Genomic DNA, 12154 nt, shown 5'->3' with positions numbered 1-12154 from the left:
TAATTTGCAATATAGTCTAAGTTTAGAAAAAAACAAACACAAGCAAAGAAGATTTGTAAAAGGAGGGAGAGATTTTGAAATTAAATAAATGGGGAGGAGATGAAGAGACTAATCCTAAGCATAAATTTAAAAGTAGAGAGTTGAAAAGATCTGACCAATGGGCTGCAATCCAATAGACAAGAATGTCATATAGAAATCCAAATTTCCCTTGGACTTTAGAATCAAGCAACAATCAATACACAAATAGCAAGTTGAAGAGTAGGGAAAACATAAAATAAAGATAGCCACATCCAAGCTTAGCAACTTCATGGTCTTCTTCAAAATTTCCCATGTGTCAAATGACTTCAAAGATGGTATAAGTCACATGTTCAAAATAGCAACTTTCACAATGATCGTGTTACAAATGAACTCAAATGGATCTTCAGAGTTGTATCAGATGAATGTTCACTTCACAAGCACTTGGTTTCATGAAAGTTGGCATTGGCCAAGTCCTTTGCATATGGAGTGTTGCCTAGATTCTAAGTCCAATAGCCTCAGATCAAACCAACAGTCCACACAAATTTTTTTTTAAGGTTTTTGTTCTTTATTAGGTACATTAAGGTCAAAAGACCACACAATCAAACAAGTATATACAAACACAATATGTCACAAAATATGGTCAAAGTGGACAAAGTGAAAATGACATAAAAGTAAACGACTTGAATGATATGAATAATGACAAATGAATAAGGCTTAAAAATTAAAGTAAATTAAAAGTAAATGACTCGAAATTAAATGTTAGTTGTTAATGAATTAGAGGTTAGTGTTGATTTTGCTTTGCTTTTGTTTAAGTCATTATTTGGAGAACACTCAATCCATTTATCACAAGCATGGATCCTTGAACCAAGACATCTTCCAAAGGAAGGAAAAAAGGCTAAGTTTCCACACATTACCAAGAAAGAGGGGAGACTTACAATCTCACTAACTAGAATGATATGCCTTTTATGTCAAAATTTAGCGTTATGTTAAGCAATTGTAATTGGACTTATGTAGAAGTCCCAACTATTTGAGGTCGGACAATAGAATTTTGGTGTTAATGCATGTTAGAGACATACTATAAAGGACTACGCTCATGAAAAATACCACACACAAAAAGAATATGCAAAGTGGGGGGCCTAATCTCATCCATACTTATGTTGATTTTGCAATCAACTAGCCTTAGGATATAGAGATATCATAGGTCTATGACATGAATGATAAAAAAGGGGAATGAGATGAAAAAGGAGGGGGAAAGGATCAAACACAAATTGGTCAAAGGAGGACTTTTACCAAATCAAGATCATTCATTCATTTTTGGAGATGGAATGTACATTTCATCAATCCCCTAAATCCAATTATCTTAACCTAGCAAAGTCAAATCAACCTTGACCAAGGCCCAACCACACAAGTCTAACAAACAAAGTCAATTAAAATGGCTTTACACAATTAATTTGGCATTTAAACAATTTAAAATAATAAAAATATGCATTAAATTAAATTATGGTTGGTCAATTTCCTAAAACCTCATTAAAACACCAAAGAAATAGCCATGAGATTTATCATAGGTCAAACAAGGTCAAAGGACCTTGGAGAAAAAAATTCATAATTTTTGGAAACTTAAAAGTATTTTTAAACAATTAAAAATATTCACAAAATCAATTAAATCATGAAAAATATTAATAATGATCCAAAAAATAATTTTAATTCAAAAAATGAAAAATGATTTTATTTAAATTTTTTTTGGTGAAACTCTCATATTTTTTGGATCAATATTAAATTTTATATGAATTAATGAAAATAAAGGAAATAAAATGAAAATCAATTAATCGAAAAAACGTGGACCACTTGATCTCCCTCCTTAGTTGAGGTGGCAGATCAAGTGGTCTGAAACGCACATTCCACCAAACACACGAGTCAGCACGCTACACCAATGGTAATCACAAAGAGCGCTCAGGATTAAAACAAATTAAAATGATCAAATGGCTCAGAACGTGCCCAACACATCGCCGGAGCAAACCACCGGTCATCTTCTCCGATGACCTTGGCCGAACTGGTTCTCTCATCACCATCACAAAAATGAAAAAGAAGGACATGATCTTAAAGAGAAAATGACACATATCACGAATCAGACCTCAATTCAAACTAACTCCAAGTATATTGAGAGATACATGGATTTGAATTTTGAGGTGTATGAACTGAGTTGCTTCGCTTTGACCTCAAAGCAACTCAATCTTCTTGCCTACATTGGTAGGACTTCATACAACCAAGGATCCAAGAGAATTGATGAGAATTGAGAGAGAATCAAAGAGAAGAAAAATCTAGAAAAATTATTTCAATGTTATGCAGAACTTGATCTCTCTTGCTTCAATTCGTGTTTGATCTTGCTCAAGAAGCTTGTAGAAGTAGATTAGGATTGGTACAAGGCTTTGGATCCTGGAGTTTTTGAAACTCCAAACAGTGAGATTCAAACTCAAATTTCAAGTGAAATTTCTCAGGTTTTCCTTTCAATTGTGAGGGTTTCAAATGTGGGAGGCAAAATTGGCGCGCAAGGGTTCTCCATTCTGATGCAATGAACCTCTATTTATAGCAAATGCAAGTTATATTCGCACCTTTCAAAATACTTCCAAATTTGGCAAAGTGAAGTGCATGCTTGCAAGGGCATGTACAGGCCCATGAAGCAACTCAATTAAGTCCAAATGCAAGTGAGTTCGAGTTTGAATGTAGATTGTGATGCAAGGCAAAAGTGTATTGATGTTTGAAGATTGATCCTTGCCAATTGATGCATCCCTGTTCAGACCATAAGCAGACCCCTCAAACCTTGTCCAAAATGAATGAATATGGACTATTTAGAAAGGTTAGATCAAGAGGAACAACTCTTATGTTGAACACTTTTACATTTGGAGCTTGTATCATAATGAATTTTGAGGTGGAAGTTTGGAAATTTCAACATGTTAAGAATTTTTCTAAGTGTCAAGCCATATGTTCAATTATTCCACCTTGGCTAACTTTATATGTGAGCTTCAAATGAGAAAACTGTCTTCATAAAAGTTGTATATCTTTCAAAACCTTCAAAATGGCCACAAATTTGACCTCATTTGGATTTGGGATGAACGAGTTATGCATTTTTGAGGTTGAGGAAAATGACTTGTTCAATGGTATTGGTCCAAAATGACCTATAATCTATCGTCATATCACATGCTCATAAAAGTTGAATTAACTCTTCCTCCAAACATCAAAGTTGAAGTATACACCTTGAATTTGATTGTGAAACTTGAAATCTTTCATATCATAAAAATTGAGCAAGTTATGGCCTTGGGAAGTTGAATTTCAAATTAGGGTTTAGACAAAATGACCTATAATCTTTCAACATAAAAAATGACTTTCCAAGAAAAACTAGAAATAGACCTCAACATTAAAGTTGTTTTTAATGTCATTTAGAGTAACTTTTCTCTTGGAATCATTTTCATATGATAAAAATGTTAGGAGATAGGGTCTAGGGGACCCTAGTTTTGATCAAATGAATTCCTCGGGTCAACCACCGTCAACCACCTTGCAAAATTGAAATTCTCTTGACTTTTTGGACTCATGGGAGATCATATATGCATAAGATGATGAAATTTGAGATGCCCTTTGAAATATTTGATCAGTTGGTGAAGAAGCTTGTTGAAGAAGTTACAGAAGATACCCAAATGAACTAGGGTTTCTAAGGCAAACCAATTCCAAACTCTTGAAGAAATCTTGATCAAAATAACATGTAAAGATCACGGGGACTCATATATGATGCCTAGAGACATTGTGGAGCATTCCTTGGTTGAGCTCTTAGCAATGAGGGTCTTAAACCCTAAATGTGAACTTGATAGATCAAAGGTGATCAAGTGCCCTACCTACAAAAGAAGTAGACAAGTGCAAAGACATATTTTTGGTATTTTGGTTAGTAAATGATAAAATAACAAGTATGATACAATCACGTGGTACTTGGTGACCTCTCCCAAAACAAACCCAATGAGTAAGGGGTAAGGAGGATGCCAAGGTATGATCCCAATGCATATGATGAGATAGCATGATAGATCTTAGGGTCAAAATTGGGGTCTTATAGCTGCCCCTATTTAAGGACATTCTAACTGAGGAGGAGAAGGTTAAAATCTTCGTATCGACTTAGTAGAATGGGCTTAAATAACAACATATAGAAACAAATTTTGGTCCCTAAGAGACCTCATGATGCATATGATATGAATGTAAAAATAAATCTCTGTGGGGAAATATTGCCACAAAGGAAAAGAAATCAGAGAGACCGAAAGTCTGCAGGAGTGTAATGCATTCCGTAAGGAAAAACTCACCGGGGTGGTAGAGACTTTGGGGGGATAAAAGGTTATGCATAGGCTAGGCTACGACTTAACACTGCTGGGGGACTAGAGGAATTCCATGAAAAATGGAAAGACTCAGCCAGGAAACAAAAGGAACGTCTGCAGGGGAACAGGTAGATCATGATAAAACTGAAATACTCGAACCATGCAGGAAAAGCGACTTCACTAAGGAAATAAACACTCAACTCAACTGGGGAAGAAATAAACTTCAACACAAGAGGATCATAAATATATTATCAACTACCTGCTACTGGGTAAAGAGATAATGAAATCTTACAGAGAGGACATATATTACCGGTTAGGGTAAACATATCAAGGATGACTCACTAAGGGCCGTCGGTAGGTGAATTCATTACCGGTTACTGGGTACGAATATACTTGCCGGGAAAAATCTGAAAATAGGATTTATGACTACCGGATACTGGGCAGAAGACCAAAAGGAGAGAATATTTGTCACCGATTAGAGTGAACATATCAAGGATAGACTCAAAGGAAAGAAAATTTGTCACCGATTAAGATGAACATATCAAAGATAGACTTGCCTGGGAATTTTAAGGAGGATAGCCGTCATCGGTTAAGATGAACATATCAAGGATAAACCACCTAAACAAAAAGTAGGAATTACATCTATCGAATGCTAGATAGAATACCATCAAAGAGAATACCCATCACCGGTTAAGATGAATATATCAAGGATACACTCCGATGGGAAGAATAGGGATTACATCTATCAGTTACTGGATAAAAGACCGCAAAGAGGATATCCGTCACCAGTTAAAGTGAACATATCAAGGATAAACTATGCAAGGGGAGAAAAGCAGGATTTACAACTACCGGTTACTGGGCAGAAGACCGCAAAGAGAAGGAAACCCGTCATCGGTTAGGATGAACATATCAAGGATTAACTCTCTGGGAAACAAAATAGGGATTACAACTACCTTTTTACTGGGTAGAATACCAAATATGAGAATATCCGTCATCAGTTAGGATGAACATATCAAGGATAAACTCAAAGCAGGGGAAGAAAATATTCGTCACCGGTTAGGATGAACATATCAAGGATATACTTTCCTGGGGAAACGTGAAAACGAATTTGCTGGGGAGAGAAAGGTTACTTTTGCTGGGTATTGGACAAAAAGTAACAAACTTCAAACTAAGAAGGATACTACCAGTTACTGAGTAATAAACTCTCAAGGGACTAGAAGCATCTATCTAGATAAGATCTAGAAAGAAATGGTCAATCAAGAATCAACCCGATGAGGATATAACTCAAGGGGAATGGTTCCTTCCAGATAATCAACTAGGGAGGAAGCTAAAATAACAATCATCCACAAGAACATAACTCAGTGGGGAAAGGAGAAAGGTTAAAGTCTTTCTTGCTTATGGGGCTAACACTCTGTATGGGGATAAAGTAACACCATAACAGAGAATAAGAATCACAAGAATGAGTCAACAGGTGCAATGATGCAATAATGAAATTATATGAGTGTATATGTATATGTATATGTGTATATGATGATTATGATAACAAAATGATCTCAGAGGATACAAGGAGGTCGCAAATTTCAATCATCGATACAATTTCGGCCAATCCTCAAAATAGGGAAACAACTGCTGGAGAAGAAATATCAACATCCCAAAGGCTCAATCCTAGATAGGGAAGTGAAGAGGAGATCTGCTGGGGAAACTGCTACCAACTCTGCGGGGAATTTTAGGTCAACACCACGTCAAATGGGAGACAACCCTGCAGGGGAACAAACGCAGATAGCTGCTCAGAAACCAGGAGGAAACTCTGACTGGGAGTGAATCTGATGGCGACTGGTGAGGAAACCAAAGTCCTGACGGAATCGTGCAAACTGCTGCAACGAAATGTCCATACTCCGTTGGAGAACAAATATAAACTCGGTTGGGGAATAGACACCAACAAGGCTGGGGACAACAGAGAGTTAACTACCTAGAGAAATCAGCAAACATTGGGTGCTGAACACTGCTGCCGTGGATGAGAGAGAAATCACGCCTATTGCTTGGGGAGAACCAATGATGTTCCACACTTAGGGCTTACTGTTTTCGAGCCACTGTTGATATTCCTTTTTAATGAAATCGATTGCTTAAAATTAATGCTTTTATATGTTTAAGAAAATATGATTTTGATTAAAATTTTAATTTTCAAAATGATCATAACAAAATTTAAAACTATTTGGCTGAATTAAATAAGAGTAGAAACAATTTGATAAAATCTCAACTTTATTTAATATAATGGTAGTCTGTAAATGACAAGACTCCATAGATTTTTACAAAGTTGAAAATGGTAATTTACATGGAAAAAGGGTTACATTGAATACAATGATTACTAATCCTTCTACCAACCCTTGATATCCACTGTGCTCTTGGCCGCTACTGGGGATGATAAATCAAAATTGACCGTTGTGCCCAAGAACGTCTTCAAATCTGAAGATCAGCAGGATGCAGTTACTTGCCATAATCCCTAATTTTTGCATAAATTTCCCCAAGGTGGGGTACTCAATTTATCGGGATAATCTTTTCTGTTTTATGTCTCTAATTTTTTCCTGGACCGCCCTTTCGGGTTTTCAATCCACCGAGACGCTCTTTTTTGCCTAAGTCGCCCTTTCGGGTTTTCAATATAGCAAGATGTTCTTTTCTTTTTAGGCGAAGTATTTCTTGACTGCATCGACGTTCACAGGACGCATGAACTCTTCACCATCCATAGTTGCAAGAATCAAAGCACCACCCAAAAAGGCTCTCTTAACAACATACATGCCTTCATAATTAGGAGTGCATTTGCCCCTAGAATCTGGTTTGAAAGATATAATCTTCTTGAGCACAAGGTCACCTTCTCTAAACATGCGAGGTCTGACCTTCTTATCAAAAGCTTTCTTCATTCTCTACTGATATAACTGACCATGACACATGGCAGTCAATCTTTTCTCTTCAATCAAATTTAACTGGTCATACCTGGTTTGATACCATTCAGCCTTAGTGATAACACGAAATTATATCATATTTTTGGACTTAATTCAATTAAATTTTATTATTATTTATTTCAGTTCACTTCATTTTAGAAGATATTACGCGGTATTTTCTTCCTATTTGTCTCAGGTGGTTTATTTTGAAGCACTAGTAAAAATGGAAGAAAAGGAGGTGCAAAAAGGAGAGAAAAAGAACCAAATGCCAAAGCCCAGCCCAAAGCGCAAGACACAAATGCTGTGCCTGTGACGGACGTCACAGAGGGCGTGACGAGCGTCACGCAAAACAGCCTTGTGACGAACGTCACACATGGTGTGACGAACGTCACACCATTCCCCTACTTTTTGGGCGCAAGTAACGCCTCAGAGACTTGAAGAGACGTTGAGGAATGTTGGGCCCTATATCCACGCCATGCAATTAGCTACGTTGAAGACCTTTTGGCAGCAGACAGTTACTTAATGACACCAATATAAATAGCCACTTTGGAAAACCTAAGGGGGTTCCGAAAGCTTTTCCAATTTTTTCCTTTGCCGCTTTTCGCTTTTGCTTATTTTCTTTTCCAGCAATTTCAGTATTGTTTCTTTATTTATTTTTTACAAGTTCTACACTATTTCCCTTGCAATTTATACTTTCCTTTTTAGCATTTAATTAATTCTTTTCGCACAATAGTTTCTACACCGGAAACTATTGTGCAACTTTTACCGGATCTAACCTTACGTTAGAATCTAGTTTTTATTTCCTTCGTTTTAATTTGTTGTTTAATTGAAGAATCCAAGAACAAATCCTACCGGCTTGTGGTGGAGTGTTCAAGACTATTGTTTAACGCATTCAGGTTCTTTAATTATTATTTAATGCTTTGTTTTATTACTTATTTATATTATCTGCCTGGGATGAGTCTGTTTATGCATGATATATATTTTTGTTTGTTTAGCATGTCTGGCTAATTCGCCTAGATATCGGTATGTAAAGTAAGCGGAATAAGGGATCAAGACTAAGTCGGTCTAATTAAATTTAAAATTAAAATCAATCTTTTTACGGTCTCAATTTACAGGTTTAATAATAAGATTTTTTTTTACAAAAGTAAAAGACATAAAGAAGTTAAAATCAATAGAGCGAGAGTTTGAGGTTTTAACTAGACAGTGTAAATTAGGCATTAATTCTAGATCAGGGCGAGAGCAAGTTTTAGAGTTAATTAAATTCTGACCTTTTCCAAAAAGTATTTTTAAAGATTGAATGTGAGGACGAGAGTTAAGCATTCGGGTTTAATTGTATAACCTAAGTCAACAGAGCGAGAGTTTGAGATAAGGGTGTTTAAAACGGTCAGTGTTTTCTTAAAAAGAGTTTCTGCAACTTTATTGCTTTCAAAAAATGGTTTTTGACTTAATTATAAGTGACAGCTACATTAACATAAAATCATGGTTTATTCAACAGAGCGAGAGTTTGAGATAAAACCTTTAATCAATAAAGTTAACTGAAACGATTTATTTTAAAACCAAGAAACCGACAAAGAATTGATTCCCTAATTACGACGAACTACATACCGATATCCGCTTTATTAATATTTAATCTAGATCTTAGTTTAGTTTTTAGCTTCGCCCCCAAACAATCAACCATTATTCACCTTAGCTTTACGAAGTAACCTTAGATAACGGTATATCGATTCATAAGTCCCTGTGGGATCGATATCTTTTAAAACTACGCGATAGAACTGTGCACTTGCAGTTTGTACCCCAAATTCGACTCATAAAGTCGCGATCAAGTTTTTGGCGCCGTTGCCGGGGACTTTTATTTAATCGATATCGTAACTCTTCCGTTACGCTGTAGAGACTAAGGTTTCTTTTTCTTCTATTCTTTCTTTCGTTGATTTGTATGCCACGCACTCGCTCACAAGGCGAACCGCTCTATTTACGAATCAACGATATCAAACTATATCTCCGAGTCTTACGACGAATTCGGGAATATCGTGCTGCAAACAATCTCCCTCCTATAGAACTTCCTGATTTCAAAAACCTTTTTCCTTCGATAACCGAGATGGCAGAACCAGCTCGTGCTCTTAGAGATTACGCCGCTCCATCGCAAGATGAGCCGCATTCAAGTATTGCTCCGCCCGCAATCGAAGCAAACAACTTCGAACTTAAACCTTCGCTGTTGCAGGCGGTGCAACAGAACCAATTCTCTGGAAATCCTACCGAGGATCCAAACCTTCATTTATCCGTATTTGTCCAATACGCGGATACTGTTAAAGCTAATGGTGTCACTTCAGAGGCAATTCGACTTCGTCTTTTTCCTTTCTCATTAAGAGATAGCGCTAGAAGATGGCTTCAATCTCTCCCTTCCAACTCAGTCACCACATGGAACGAGTTGAAGAAAGTTTTTCTTGCCCGATACTTTCCGCCAAGCAAAACAGCTATGTTAAGAGCCCAGATAAACAGATTTAAACAGAAAGACAATGAGTCTCTTTTCGAAGCATGGGAAAGATACAAAGACATGATGAGACTTTGCCCACACCATGGTTTGGAAGACTGGTTAGTAATTCACACATTTTATAATGGTCTCTTATACAACACAGGGTTAACAATAGACGCCGCTGCAGGTGGTGCATTAATGAACAAACCTTATGCTGATGCTTACCAGCTTATCGAGAGCATGGCCCAAAACCACTATCAGTGGGGAACCGAACGAACAACAGTGGAAAAACCTCAAACGAAAACTGGCATGTACGAGATAAGTAACCTTGATCACGTTAACGCAAAAGTGGATGCTTTGGTCCAGAAAATTGAAAGTTTAAACGTATCACCTCCAGCCGCCGTGGTTGCTATAACTCAGAATTGCGAGGTCTGTGGAATCCAAGGCCACACTCCTACGGACTGTCAACTCTTGACAGGAATCCAAGCAGAGCAAGTAAACTATGCTCAAGGAAGCCCCTATGCGAACACCTATAACTCAAATTGGAAGAACCATCCAAACTTTTCATATAAGAGTAATAACGCTTTGTACGCACCTGGACAGTCTCCAAATCAAGCCCCAGCTATACCCCCGGGATATCAGAAACCGAACCCATCCATGCCTAACAATAACGCCCCTAGGAAATCCAACTTGGAAATCATGATGGAAAACTTTATAGCTTCCCAACAACAAACCAATAAAGATTTCTTAAACCAGAATGTACACACTGGCGAACAACTTAAACAACTAGCAAGCAAAGTAGATGCCTTGGCTACCCATAACAAAATGCTGGAAACACAAATATCACAAGTAGCCCAACAACAAGCACCTACTGCTGCCCCAACTGGTACATTCCCTGGACAGCCCCAACCTAACCCGAGAAGCCACGCTCATGCAATTATATTAAGAAGTGGAACGGAAGTGGAAGGACCGTCTGATCCAAGGATAGAAAACCAAAACCCTAAGAAATCAACTGAGGAAAGTGAACCTAAGGAAAAGGAAGAGAGTAATAAGGAAACCCTAGAAAAGAAGGAACCTTATGTACCTCCACCACCTTACAAACCACCTATACCTTACCCTCAAAGGCTTGTTAAAACCAAAGATGCGGGCCAATTTAGAAAATTTGTTGATCTCCTTAAACAATTAAACGTTACAATTCCGTTCACCGAAGCTATTACGCAGATGCCCTCATATGCTAAATTCTTAAAAGAAATTCTTTCTAATAAGAGGAAACTTGAGGATAGCGAAACCGTTACACTCCCTGCCGAATGTAGCGCTATAATCCAAAACATGCCCCCTAAACTCAAGGATCCAGGTAGTTTCTCTATACCCTGTCACATAGGAAAATTTGTCATCGACAAAGCCTTATGCGATTTAGGAGCCGGAATTAGCGTTATGCCTTTATCCATATGTAAGAAACTGGAAATGGGAGAATTAAGACCAACCAAAATGTCTGTGCAACTAGCAGATCGTTCCATCAAATATCCTGTAGGAATCCTTGAAAACGTTCCCGTACGCATAGGTCAATTCTACATTCCCACTGATTTTACAATTATGGACATTAGAGAAGATGATATTACACCCATTATACTGGGAAGACCATTCTTAGCAACTGCCGGTGCAATCATAGACGTAAAACGAGGACGACTCACCTTCGAAGTAGGTGAAGAGAAAATTGAATTCATTTTTTCCCAATTTTTGAAAGCACCTGCAATAGAAGATACATGTTACTTCATGGATATCATCGATGAATGCATAAAAGAAGCAGAGTTAGAAGAAGACAAATCATCTGACTGCCTTGTAGAAGACAGATCTAACCAATGTTTAGCAATAACACCAGACCCTACGCAATGTCTTAACAAACCAACCCCTGACCTGAAAACACTTCCCAAAAATCTGAGATATGAATTCCTAGACTTAGAACTTGAACGACCTGTGATAGTTAATGCAGACCTAGGAAGACTCGAAACAGAAAAACTCCTACATATCTTAAGGAAGTATCCAACCGCACTAGGGTACCATATCACCGATCTTAAAGGAATAAGTCCTTCTATTTGTATGCACCGCATCATGTTAGAAGAAGACTGTAAAACCTCTAGGGAACACCAGAGAAGACTAAATCCGATCCTGAGTGAGGTAGTAAAGAAGGAAATAACCAAGTTATTGGAAGCAGGTATTATATATCCTATATCTGATAGCAAATGGGTTAGTCCTGTGCACGTTGTACCAAAGAAAGGAGGCATAACCGTTATTGAAAACGAAAAAGGGGAAACTATAACTAAACGAATCGAATCAGGATGGAGAATGTGCATTGATTATAGGAAACTAAACAAAGCAACCCG

At 37.4% G+C, this 12154-nt stretch overlaps 1 pseudogene; it reads right to left on the bottom strand.

Annotated features, from left to right (window-relative positions):
- Positions 1-9783: 9783 nt before the first annotated feature.
- Positions 9784-9883, bottom strand: LOC127088927 (uncharacterized; annotated as a pseudogene).
- Positions 9884-12154: the final 2271 nt, after the last annotated feature.

The sequence above is a fragment of the Lathyrus oleraceus genome, chromosome 5 (assembly GCF_024323335.1).
Source record: "Lathyrus oleraceus cultivar Zhongwan6 chromosome 5, CAAS_Psat_ZW6_1.0, whole genome shotgun sequence".
In the NCBI taxonomy this organism is placed as follows: domain Eukaryota; kingdom Viridiplantae; phylum Streptophyta; class Magnoliopsida; order Fabales; family Fabaceae; genus Lathyrus; species Lathyrus oleraceus.
The sequence above is the reverse complement of the archived record's forward strand: the minus strand, read 5'-3'. Positions and strand labels throughout refer to the sequence as shown.